We start from the raw sequence: 14,556 nt of genomic DNA, 5'->3' as shown, positions 1-14,556 counted from the left end.
AATTGATATGTTGTCACATCTTTAAACTTATGAGTTATCTCGGTTCTTAAGATGATGAACAACTATGCATGAGATAGTATATATATATATATATATATATATATATAGATATACATATACATATACATATACATATACATATACATATACATATACATACACACACACACACACACACACACACACACATATGTGTGTGTGTGTGTGTGTGTTCTAACACTTGAAATTATATAGCCTAAGTTTCAGACTATCTATGCTATGCATTTTACATTATGGAGTGATTTGCATCTACTAAGGCTTGTTGTGCATAAGATATATGTCAGTATTCTTCTGATTACGCCATAGGACTTGGACAATGATAATTGCAGTGTATTTATGTTAATGATTTCATTAATGCTTCTATGAGGTCATCAAAGTACTGACATTTTGAATACTGAATCTCATCATATGAATGCCCATGATTTGTTATTGTCTCCAAATTGTAATGTATACACATAAAAATGTTGAAGGGTTATTCTTGCTATAGTTTATGCCTAAGATTAGGGAGATAGTTGCAGAAATAATAATTGTTCGTGTAAAAAGGGAATAATTATACTTATGAATATTGTTGAATTTTAACCTTAACCGAGGTAAAATAAACAAAATGAGATCCTAGTAGTTAATTCTTTGAGTAGGCTCAGGAGGTATGTTACAAGTACCTATTGGGGTTCCAGTGATCCCTCATATAGGCGATCGCGAGCAGCAGAGGGTTAGTAGTTGGGCAAGGTGTATCAGCGATCAACAATCACCAATATCACAAATTGGCAATTGGAGGTCCCTGTAGTCTACAAATGGCCATTACAAAGAAAATGTCTAAAAAAATGGGACGACAATGTAAAATCGTCAGGGAACCGAAAATCAAATTAACAAAGGAAATTAGCGAAATAACCAGGATCAAGTGGGCCCTTTCTCTCTCCTCAAGGGGGGCCATGTGGGAGAATGCTATTGGATCCAATAAAGACACAGTGGCACTAACATCACCATGACGTGGCAATATGGAGGACACATGGCAAGATGATTTGGCACTTTCAGGGGTCCTATGGGGGCATATCCAAGTGACTTGTGTCACCCCTTAGGAAGTGACACGTGGCATTGATGAAGTCACCATTCAGCGATCGACGATCAGGAGTAGCAACGCATTGTGCATCAAACTAGAATTCGCCGATAACAAACCTTTGATATAGGGGTCGGCCCACAGTCACATAAAAGGGAAAAGAACCAGGGGATAAGAATGAAGGGTGATCAATGATCACAAGCTATGGAGGTCACACCAATGGCGCGGCTAAAAAATTGTTGATGTGCCAATTGCGATATTCCGTGTGGGCCCAATCGGTGATTGACACTCGCAATGTTGCAAAGGTGGTCTAGTGTAAAGGTTGATGATTTTTCTGATTTGCGGGATTTCATTTAACAAAGGAATGTCTCCTGGAAATGCATCCAAAGGCTGTAGTACCCGAGGACTAAGCGCCTAGTCATAGCCCCCAGTCATATCATGAAAAAGGGGGAAGGTGCTCACTGTACATGGGGCTAAGATGGATCAAAAAATGCCTTTTGGTGAGGTCTTTTAATACAAAAGTCTCGAGGTAATAATTGTCCGATGATGGAATACAAGGCTTTAAAGACACCGTGGGTCAACAACCGAAAAATTTAAGAAAGACATGGAGCATTCAGAAATGGGCATGGGCTGACCTTGTAAATTGCCTTGTGACAAGAAAATTAGGGTCAACATAGATAGGGTAAATGTACTCGACTGTACCATGCCCGGGCCTGCGATGAGTAAATGCATGTATAGGAGCTCGAGAATACTTAATGATTCCACATGGAGCTCCACGCAAAGGGAAGATGAAGTACGTCCTCGATGACCTGTGTTTTTGTACTGAAGCATGAAACTTATAGCTTAATCACTCCCAACTCTGGAGAACAAGTGATTTAAGTAGTAAAGGAAGAAGTGACGAGAAGCAGTCAAGTACTAAAGGAGGAAGATCATGACCAAGCATTCACCTGAGCAAAGGCAATCCCAGGGATGGGCATGGAGATATTTTGTTGGAGTTTTCATCTAATTGTTGACATGTATTGTCTTTATGTACCTTGTTACAATTTAATGAAGCAATTAAATCTTTTGTAGTCATTTTTGGGCCACAAAGGCATCCTAGGCCAAGACAACTAGTTGATCTAATAGCAGAGACTCGACTGAGATATTTTTTGTAACCATTGTTCAAATATCCCCTCTCCAAATAAATAGAGGAAAGCAACACTTAACAGAGGTTCTAAATTTTTAGAAAGAAATTCCTGAGGGGTTCCTTTTCTCGTTTGACAAAGGAATTTTATGGACTTGATGTGTGCACCCCATCAAAGAATTTAATGAAAGAATGGTGGTGATTCCAACTCCTTGATTTGTAGTGTGTTTTTCTCTCCTAGTATTTCCATATGTGTTTGACATTCTCCCCAAATTGCATCTAAGTAGCAGCTAGATATATTTCCATTATATGAAGATTCATTTCAGTAAAGTCTTTGATAAATCATTCCTGTTTTGATATGGTGATAAGGTCTTTAAAACCTGCTCCATGCATCTCAACATATCATAAGCCTTTCGTTGCTCTTGTTTTCCTCTAAATCCAGAGATACATAATTCTTAAAGTCTAAGCCCTATTTCAATGGATTTTATCTCTATCATCTTCTACTATTCCATCTCCATTAAAAATTGATTTGTTGCAATTTTCAATCTTCTTTGGACACCATTGTTTGAAAATTACTCCCTATGGAATTCTACACACATGTTATTTTTTACATTTTGCTTTCACGAGTAGTTCTGAATCAACCCTTTTCAAACCATTTATGACAAAAAAAAACTATTAGTTTTGCTTGCTCTCAAGATAAATATGCTAGGACTTCTTAAGATGTCCTGAGCACTGGTCCAGTCAACCCAGAGGTTATCTCTAGAATGTTTTTCTTATCCCCTGAAGCATTGCTTCTATAGGTGCTAGAATTAGCCACAACATCTTCCTGGCACCATTGTCGAGGAGTGAGTTGTGAAATACTTTTCCCTGGGTATGAAAAATCATTACATTCCCCTTGTTAGGTGAGTGAGGGAAGTGTGGGTTGAAGAGTTCTCACCTTGGTGACTCCACTATCTGTATTTTTATTTTTCATTCTGGCTCCTAAAAGGCCCCATACCCATGAAAACCACTCTAAAAAAAAATCCTTATCCAGTTCACAGAAGGTTGCAATTCGTTGTTCCGCATCTCTTCCGAGAGTTCTGGTATATCCTCCCGAGAGTGGTCCACCACTCAATAGAGCCCCCCTATAGGAAAAAGAAGAAGTTGAGGAGATAAAAAATAAACCCCAAGGAAACCCTACCTACAGTGTGAACAGTCCCTTATTCTATTGTCAGTCAGTTGTCATACCATTGGTAATACCTCAAGGTCCTCCAGGAATTCAAGCACCCCTGATCCAAATTGTTGTCCCAGGCTTCTTGTTAAACAAGTATTCTCCCTTAAACCTACCCGAACATCCACATTCCATGCCACAAGACTAGCTCAAGCTCCTGCCTAGATATAATGAGGAATCTGATGTGACAGCACAAAGACACATAGAAATTTTTTGTGCCTTTGTAGAGAATCAAAATGTTGAACATCAGGATGTAGTGTTGAGGATTTTCGTCCAATCTCTAGATGGGGAGGTCAGGAAATGGTTCAAATCCCTGCCAAATGCTTCCATCAACACTTGGGAAGAAATGGAGAATTCCTTTTTGTAGAGATGGGGTGAGAAGAGAGACCATGGGTACATACTCACTAAGTTCAACGCTATCAAGAAGAAATCTGGTGAGGATGTCTCAAATTTTATTAAAAGATTTAATAAGTTGTACAATAATTTTCCTGCTAAAATAAAACCTCCACCAAACGCTGCCCAAGTGGTCTTTGCTGGGGCCTTTGATTCAGATTTCAGTTTTACTCTTAGAGAAAGAAGGTCTCCAACCTTAGATTAGATCCAAACCGATGCCCTTGAAGTAGATACAAACTATGCCTCTACATGGAAGTTGAGAAGAAGAAATCACTTCGAAGAGAAGAAAAAGGGAAAAGAGGAGGTAGCTTCCACAAGTGGAAGAGAATTTCAAGATCAGAAGATAGAAGAAATGGATAAATTGATAAAAATCTTATCCAGTAAACTGATAAAGATGGAGATGGAGAACAAAATCCTTCAGAGGTAGAACTTCCAGGCTTCCAATCATGGTTACAATCCCCAATACAGAAGACCTCCCCTACAGCTGATGAAAAGGGAGAGGAAAGAGCAATAGGACCATATTCATCCTCCATTGTATATAGAATATGATCCGAAGGAACTGTCACCAGAATCAAGTAATTTTCAGGGGAACTTGTACTCCTCTTTCTCAGAGGAGGGCAAGAACTCAAGACATATGAAGATGAGGAGGAGTTACAGGCCACACTAAATGATGATGAGATCGATGGCTACTATAAGCATTTCATTGACTTCATGCAATCTCAACTACACAGGAAGTATGATCTTCGATCATCTAGAAAGAGATCAAGAGCACAAGATCAAAACGAAGGTACTCCCTCCCAGGAAGCCTGTAAGTCTATTGATAAGGGGAAGGGACCTGTAGAAACAATTATCTCAAAGAAGAAAGAGTCCTCCAAATAGAACAACTATCAGCCTGAAGTCATTAAAAGAGGTTAGTCACCTCCCCCCACTAAACCTGTTCATGAAAAATAAGAAGAGTTTGTAGAAACTAGCACTGGAGAAAAAGGCCACACACTCTTCAACCTCCATAAAGAACTTGAAAAAGTCAAGATCCTAGTCCCATTTTCTGAGCTCTTGCAACAACCCACTTACAATGCCCAAGTCTCTCAATTTATATATCCTTCCATTTCATTTCAACCCCTTGACAGCCTAAACCTATAGGAAGAAAGGCCCATGGTAATTTTTGGACCTCATGTTGAGAAGCAAGACCCTTCCACCTCACCTTTCTATGTCACTCTAGTAGTACACAACCTCATGCTGCATAATTGCATGTTAGACTCCATATTTTATCACAATTTGAGGCCATTATTTGTAATGGAGCAACTATGTCTAGAGATAACCATGCCCTACAAGGACCTTTATTTCTTTGAATCTAAGAGGGTGAAGTGCTTGGGGATGATCAAGGACATGGTGGTTAATTTGGCCCAAATTCCAGAAAAATGTGTGGTAATGGATATTGTAGTTGTTAACATCCCAGCAAGGTTTGGCATGCTTTTGTCCAGGTCTTAGGGATCTAATATTGGAGGGTTCATCAAGCTAGATATGACTTACGCTACCATTCCTATATTTGGAGGAGAGGAAAGGAGGATTTACAAGGAATCCAGATTCATCAAAACAGTCACCATAGCTCATTGTTTAGACAATGCTCCTGTGTATACAACAGAAAGAGACATCTCTTGCTTCATGCTAGAAGAAGATGAATTCATCCTAGAAGAAACATAGATACAACCTGCAGTCTAATTGGACACGCTGCTCAAAGAAGGTAGCAAGGTGTGGAAACTGTATTTTGATGGGGAAAATTACAAGGAAGGAAATGGGGCAGGAGTACTATTGATATATCCATAAGGTAACTTAATTCTTCTGTCTTTCAAATCGGTGTTTGAGGCCACAAACAATCTGGCAGAATATGAGGCACTACTACTCAGCCTGTAAGTGGCAAAGAATCTAAACATTGACTACCTGACAGTATTTAGAGATTTTGAACTGGTAGTCAAGCAGATCAAAGACCAATGCCAAACCAAACACCCCTAGCTGAGGGCCTATAGAAATGTTGTTTCAGACTTGATCGACAACTCCTTCTCAGTTTTTAACGTACAATTCGTAGCAAGAGAAGGAAATCGAATGATCGATTCTTTAGCCATTGTTTGTAGCAACTTCAAGCCACCATAGAATCCTCTGCTCAAGTACGAAATTGAAGTCAGGTATAGACCCTCAGTGCCGAACAATGTGAAACACTAGCAAGTATTTGAGGATGATGAGCAAATAAAGCATTTCATGGAGGTCACCAGGGAATTCTCAAACTTTGTGATTGATCAAGAAGAGGAAGAAATAACAGAAGAGCAACCATCTACATGGGAGGAGAGCATCACAGGATGTAAAGTTCTGAAGATGAAGGAAAATATTATTCCACGGGGTCTAGTTCCTTTGGAGAAGATATTCAAACCAAATGGCGTGGCTTCTAAGCCTACAGAATAGGGAGCTAAGGAAAACTTAGAGAAATGCAACATAGGCTCTAAGGGGGAACCCCGCTTGATCAATTTATCGACCAAGATCCCCCAACACTACAAACAAAGGTACTTAAATCTCCTAAAATCTTATAAAGATGTTTTTTCTTGGTCTTATGATCACTTGAAAACATTTGATGTAAATATTATGCAACATAAGATTCCCCTAAAGAATGATGTGAAGCCTTGTAAGAAAAAACTCAGACAGATCAATCCACTTCTCCTCCCGTCCATCAAGAAGGAAGTGAAGAAGTTGCTTCACACTAAGATCATTGTACCCCTGAGGTACTTAGAATGGGTTGTAAATCTAGCTATTGTTAGGAAGAAGAGTAGATAAATCAGAATGTGCATAGACTTCAAGAACTTGAACAAAGCTTCTTTGAAGGACAATTTCCCATTGCCTAAAATGGACCACATTTTACGAAAGGTAGTTGGCTCTGCTAGGATGTCAATGATGGACGGCTTTTCTGGATATACCCAAGTGGCATTGCATCCTGAAGATCAAAAGAAAACTACATTCACGACTCCTTGGGGAACTTTCATGTACGCTAGGATGCCATTCGGCTTAATAAACGTAGGAGCAACATTCCATAGGGAAATGGACATAGCGTCTCTAGGAGAGCAAGGTAAGTTTGTCGTGTTTTATCTGGATGACATCACTGTTTCCTCCAAAATAGTTGAAGAACAAATTGAACACCTAAATCTTACCTTTGAAAAGTGTAGAAAGTTTGGGCTATCCCTAAATCCCAAAAAATCTCAGTTCCCTTTGAGCGAAGGCAAGATGTTGGGGCACATTGTAACGCAGAAAGGGGTCAAGATTGATCCTAAGCAGGTGGAGTCTATCATTTTGTTGTGGCCACAACCACCACCCTATTAAAACATGCTCTGGTAGAAAATTTGAATGGGTCCCCTAGAAGTTTGATCTTTCACTTATCCGAATGATTTGTTTTATCTCAGGGATTTTAAATCTGTGCCAAGTAAAATATTTAATTCTTAATGGTCAAGACCCCCCTTGAATAAATCTCTGCTGCATGATTCATTCATAAATAGTCTAGCCCTTCATTCATAACCACCCCCACTCTTTACTATGGGTGCATATGGACTCAACCCTCAAAACCTCCCATCGCGTTCTTATTTCTATATCAATGCTTTGATAATAGAAATACTATACAACATGCATAACTTACCCTTTTCGCTTTTCGCAATCAACACTAATACACAACGCACACCACAATACACCAGACTCACCGGCATTATTAACCATAACACATATTTATTTCGGGTCCGGAGCCCATGGCATATCGCAATTGACGGTGTCCATGGCATGTACATAAGACGCTCTGCGATATGGTGGACCCGCCGGGACCATTAAGCACAACATATATATTTTTCGGGTCCGCTTCCCCCTATTACAAATCGCAATCAGCAGTCGGCGACAATAAAGTGACATGCGATATGCGAAGTGGCGATGGGCGGACCTGATGATAACTATAGACCCAGGTGCATAATGTTTGAAATCTAGCCTTATGGTCGGCCGCGGGTTTTCCCGTGTTTTCCTATGTATTTCGATAAAATGTTGTGGTCCGGGTTTTCAAAGGAAAATCCCATATGGCGGACCCACCGAAACTATTAACTGTAGCACATATATATTTTGGGTCTGCCTCCCCAATTGCGAATCGCAATTGGCAGAGTTCAGCATTTATATATAAAGAGCGATGTGATATGGCGGACCCGCTGACAGTATTAACCATGGCACATATATATTTCGGGTCCGGCCTATCACAAATCACAATCGGTAGAGCCCAAGGCTTAAACATAAGGCGCGATGCGATTAGCGGACCCGACAATGATTATAGATCCGGGGGTATATTATTTGAAGTCCAGCCTTATGGTTCGGCTCCGGGTTTTCCTGTGTTTTCCCATGTATTTCGATAAAGTGTTGTGGTCTGGGTTTTCAAAGGAAAATACGATAGAGTGAATGGTCTACTTTTTACGCATTGTCAAAGAAATCCTTGAATAAAAATGAATATTATGGGCAATGAGAATACATGTTACATCAAGTTCAGTGGTTTTGCGTTGCAAGATTAAATAGAAACTATGGATGAATGCAAGGTTTGTTTGTGAGCATGTCTGTCATATTTCTCATAATCATAGCTAATATGAATTATTTCTGCAGGCAAGTTCGAGTGGACCCGGTAGCAGATAAATGTGATTTATATCAAGATGACACCTCTGCACCACCGGTGTCGATATTGCAAAGACATATTCTGCCAGAAAGGGATACAAACCGCCATAGGGCATAATGGAGGCACTCTCTATGTTCAGTTGAAGCACTCATGACAGCATTGATCCATCAAGATGTTATTGCCTCCAGATACACCTTACAACAAACCAGATGTGGAAATAACATCCGCTCCATACAGGTATAGAGAGATGACATGCAGCCACACTCTCCTAATCGACATCCTTTCATTTCTCCCAGAAAATAAGGAAGCGCTCCAGCAGATATGCCCTCTACGTGTCAGCGGTTGCACTAATTGTTCTATGTTTGTATATTTTTATTTGTATATTGAAAAGGGAAGGGAGGTGAAAATTTAAGGGAAGACCGAGGGTCAGTTCCTTCTGCATAAGTATTTCCTCCAGATATCTGAGGAGGACATTTTTTCTTGGGCAGAACAGCTTTTGTTTTATTATGTGAATAAAGAAGACTGTTTGGGTCAAGAAGGAGCCCTTTTTTTATGTGTTTGGAATCAGGGTGTTGTTGCTGGCATAAATATAAATGTTTTTTTTTTGTGCATATTGATAGCGATACATCTTATGATTAACCTTGGTTATTTGAATGTAATTCTTTATCATAGTTAACTCATGAGCAGTCCCTGATTTGAAACAATGTTAAACATCAGTTGCAAGTTTATTTGTAGGAATAGGAATGTCCACTCCTATGTGAGCAATCAGATTGCAATTAAGCTTTAATACAACCTTGTTCATCCGTGAACTCAGTAATTGATTCATTTGGACTTGGAATATATGCATGATGTTTAATCTCTTTTTTTATGCTCTTGCGAGATAGATTAGAGTAGTTAGGACTAGCATAAGTAGTTAGAATTAGCATAGATAGGATTATATATATATAGGTTAGCTGTTTCTTTTGTTAATTTAATTGAAGTCTTCCTTAGAGAAGCAATCTTTCAACACCTATAACAGTTTACGGGACCCTTTAAAACCCGTTGGAACTAGCCACTCCAAATGAAAGCAGATCTAATTGGTGCTTGTGATCGGGTTAGTTCCCCTTGTTGACATAGTGAACATTCACCGTTTCAACAAATTGGCGCTAGAAGGAGGGCCTGAACCACTGTCCACAAATTTTCAGGATTTCATATATAAATTCCATGCATGGATTCAAACAGATTAATGTATGGATCGTAAAGGTCGAAAAGATCATTCCACCTATTTGGAAGATCCTCGTTTCGAAGAAACAGAGATCCCTCTCAGTCCCGTATTTGGGTCACCCAAAGAAGAGAGACTGTGGGAGTATCCTGTCACTCAGGAACAACCAGTCGCAGTGCTTACTCACGCCTACATTGGCTCCCTATCTCAGTTTCCCATATTTCATTCTTTACCTCTAACAGCTAAAAGAAAGCCAAGGATCCTTCCCATAAGCGAAGAGACATCTGTAGCCCCTTCGCTTGAAGATATTGTGCTAGACTCTTTGTAAAGTATTGACACTCCTTGGCAAGAAATTCCTGAGGGTTCCCCCACTAAAGGTAATCCCTAGTTTGATTTGGGAAATCCTAATAAAGAACTCCTTGAAGAAACCTTCAACCACAACCTCCCTATCCATAATATGGCTAACATTCCCCCTCTAGGTGGGAATCTACCTCTACCGCCCCCTCCAGGTGGGAATCAGCCTCCACCACCCCCTCCAGGTGGGAATCAACCTCCACCTCCTCCGGGAGCACTCCCTCCCTGGCTTGCACAGGATGCCGTAGCGGTACCTGGACAACAGCATTCCTTACCCAAGAATGCAAAAAGAATATTTCCTAAATTTGACCTTGAGCAGGGAGACACTGCTGATAACCATATTCACTCTTTCTTCCTAGTCATGCGCATGTTGGGGATAACCGATGAAGACGTAGTATATCGCTTATTCCCTTTTTGTTGGGTCCCTATAATACTAGTGATTACCCCATTACTATTGTAGTTATAGCCCTTATTAATATTGTTGTGCCCCTATTGCCCCCATATTGTTATTACTTTGCCCCATAGAATTCCTCTATTGTTATTTTTGTGGCTTTATATTATTATTGTTAGGTCGACTGGATTATATTGTGACTCGTTAGACTCCTATATTTTGAAAGGAGGTTTTTTCATTTGAATCATCCAAGAATTGTTCATTTATGTAATGTAAAGGAGGTTGCCCCCTCGAAGAGGCTGAATTCTAAGGCGTTGATCTATCTTTTCTATCTTTTCTTGAACTGGTTTCATAACATTTGGTATCAAAGCTTTGGATTCTAAGGTTTCGCTGCTCCAAACAGGTCATCGTGGTATTTTCACTATAACTTTTTTTCAGCAACGTTTCAGAAGTTGCAAAAAAAAACCATTTGAGAAGAAATTTCGGTGAAGCTCGGGTCCAAATTTCAGAGCTTTTCGTGCTATATTTGCGGAGATATGATCTGAGGAAGTTGGTCTTTTTGTAGACTCCTGAATTACATTCCAAACAGGTGACCTAGGGAAAATCGTCATAACTTTCTCTCTGGGGATCGGATTGAAATTTCATAAGAAGGCATAGAAAGAGGACAGACTGTAGTTTCTTGTATGCATTTTTCAGATCCAAAGGTTGAAACAGTGACTCGTGGCACGTCGTACAAGTTTTCTCTACTAAAATAGTCTCACTGTGGGAGATTCCGCATAACTCTTTCTTGGAGAATCCAACTTGGGTCAAACTTGTGGCATTGGAAAGAGGACGCAGAAGGCTACTACAGGTCACAATTTCAGAATTGGAGGATCTGAAATTACAGAGATACATCAGATTCAATATCAGGCTTCTACAAAGTGAAAAAAGGTGTGTAGTTTTTTTAAATTTTTGCGTAAGCTTGGTTTGAAGGAATTCAAAGGGCATAGTAAAGCATTATTATCGGTGAATGATGCCCCGAGGAAAGAAAATGCAAACACCTAGTAAGGAACCTGAAAGCTCTAGCATGACTCATGAAGAAGAGGAATAAATGCTACATGATATATCAAAATTACAAGAACAAGTGCAACAAATGTCACGCTCACAAAAGTTAACAGAAGCTAAGATAAATGGCATGGAATCTAAGATAAAGGGCGTGGAAGCTAGGATGGATGATTGGAAGACATATTTGAAGAAAGACATGTAAGAATTGAAGATAGATCTGAACACAAACTTGAAGACAGGCATGACAGATATGAAGATAGATTTGACAAATTTTCTACAAGAAATACTTACTAATGGTGAAAAGGTAGTAAAGGAAACTCATGATGCGAACAAAAGAAATGTTAATCATGATATCATAGACTCTAATGTTGGATCGAAGACCCACCATATTCCAAAAATCGATATGAGGAAGTTTGATGGCAAGGATCCTGCAACATGGATATTACAGATGGAGCAATTTTTCGATCTCAATAATGTGCAAAACACACAAAAGGTACATATGGCAACTTTATATTTGGAACCAAATCAGTTTGTATGGTATCAATGGCTTTGCTCTCATAAACAATTTATCACTTGGGCAATTTTTACGGAAGAATTGATAGCACATTATGAGGATACAAAAAGCAACACTTTTTTTAGCCAATTGATAAGTCTCAAACAAAAGGGTTCAATAATGGAGCACATTGAGGAGTTCCAAAAATTGAACATAAGGGTAAAAGATATTCAGAGGAGCATAGGATTGATGTGTTCATAGGGTCTTTAAAGGATAATATCCAACATGATGTTCGCCTTTGGGAACCTGATTCATTAGAGAAGGCATTCAGGTTAGCAAGAAAAATGGAAAGCAAAATTATGGCAACCAGGAAGCATACCACTCACAACTATAAAGAGGGAAGTGTTGTTGCCCCTAGTCTTCCACAACCTATAAGGTTGACACCACAACAATTGGAAGGAAAAAGAGAAAAAGGGCTTTGTTACAGTTGTGATAGCAAATACACTAAAGGTCATAAGTGTGCTGAGAAGAAATTATTCTACATAGATTGTGAAGAGGAAGAAGAAAAGGAGCAAGAAAGGTCAAAAGAAGAGGATATACTCCAAGAACAAAGCCTAGATGAAGAACAAATAAATCCAACCATATCTTGTAATGCATTGGCGGGAATTACCACTCCTCAAACCATCAAGATAGAAGGACAAATCAAGAAGAAAAAGGTAATAGTGTTGATTGATTCAGGAAGCACCCACAATTTTATTCATTGTAGGGTAGCAAAAGAATTGAATTGCTTCCTATATCCAGCACCAGAGTGTCAAGTGATGATTGCAAATGGAGGAACAATAAATTTCTCTGGAAAGTGCCATAATATCAAGCTATCCATGGGAGAATATGTATTGACTAGCCCAATGCTTTCCATTCCAATGGGAGGTGCTGATGTTGTACTAGGAGTCCAATGGCTACAATCCTTGGGTACAATAGCTTTTAATTTTCAAGAACTTTTCATCAAATTTTCTGCGGAAGGAAAGGAAGTTGAATTAAGGGGTATTGCAGGGAAACCAGGAAAGATAATCAGCTCTAATGGTATGACAAAGCTTCTAAAAAAGGAGCAAAGAGGTGTAATTGCACAATTATGTTCGCTAGATGTTTCCACATCGGAATCATCTATTTCTCCAGATCTCCAAAAAGTCCTGGACAATCATTCCAAGGTATTTGAGACTCCCAAAGGTCTCCCACCTATGCGTGATCATGATCATGCTATTCATCTGATTCCAGGAAGTGTTCCTCCAAACATCAGGCCGTACAGATATCCCTATGTCCAAAAGAGTGAAATTGAACGTATGGTTGCAGAAATGCTAGAGGCTGGTATAATTCAACTGAGTCAAAGTTCTTTCTCTGCTCCAGTAGTATTGGTGCACAAGAAGGATGGATCATGGCGCATGTGTCCGGATTATAGGGAGCTCAACAAGCTCACTATTAAAGATAAGTTCCCCATTCCTGTCATTGATGAATTACTGGATGAATTGCATGGATCAATTTACTTCACCAAGTTGGATCTTCGTTCAGGATATCATCAAATCAGAATGAAGATTGAAGACATTCCGAAAACAACATTTAGAACTCATGAGGGTCATTATGAATTTTTGGTCATGCCTTTTGGCCTTACCAATGCACCTTCAACATTTCAAGGTTTGATGAATTCAATTTTCAAACCATTCCTTAGAAAATTTGTGTTAGTATTTTTTGATGATATACTAATCTACAGCAAGTCTTGGAAGGATCATGTTGAACATGTTGACAGGGTGCTACAACTATTGGAGGAGAAAAAATTATATGCAAAAAGATCCAAATGTTTCTTTGGAGTCCAGGAGGTGGAATATTTGGGTCATATTGTATCTCATGAAGGAGTTAAGGTAGACCCTAGCAAAATTAAAGCCATTAAGGAATGGAAAATCCCCACATCCATAAAGCATCTGCGAGGATTTCTTGGGTTGACAGGGTATTATCGCAAGTTTGTTAAGAATTATGGGAGAATAGCAGCACCTCTAACAACATTATTGAAGAAAGATGCATTTTCATGGACTCTGGAAGCAACAAAGGCCTTTGAACATCTTAAAGAGGCAATGTGCCAAGCACCGGTCTTAGCTACACCGGACTTCACAAAAACCTTTATTGTGGAATGTGATGCTTCAGGAAATGGAATTGGTGTTGTTCTAATGCAAGATGAAAGACCCATTGCTTTTGAAAGTCGTCCAATCAAGGGAAAGTTTTTAAGCAAAGCTATTTATGAGAAGGAAATGTTGGCAATACTCCATGCACTTAAGAAATGGCGACCCTACCTAATGGGAAGACACTTCAAGGTAAAAACGGATCATGATAGCCTTAAATACTTTTTAGAACAAAGATTATCCTCTGAAGAGCAACAAAAGTGGGTCACAAAGATGTTGGGTTATGACTTTGAAATCATCTACAAAAAAGGGAAGCAAAATGTGGTGGCAGATGCACTCTCAAGAAAGGATGAGGATGTGGAAGCATTGTTGTGCGCCATTTCTATTATCCAACCAGATTGGATAAACGAAGCAAGGGAG

The sequence above is a fragment of the Pinus tabuliformis genome, chromosome 1_1 (genome assembly GCF_031772625.1).
Source record: "Pinus tabuliformis cultivar Carrire ecotype Pingquan chromosome 1_1, CPIR1, whole genome shotgun sequence".
NCBI lineage: Eukaryota > Viridiplantae > Streptophyta > Pinopsida > Pinales > Pinaceae > Pinus > Pinus tabuliformis.
The sequence above is the reverse complement of the archived record's forward strand: the minus strand, read 5'-3'. Positions refer to the sequence as shown.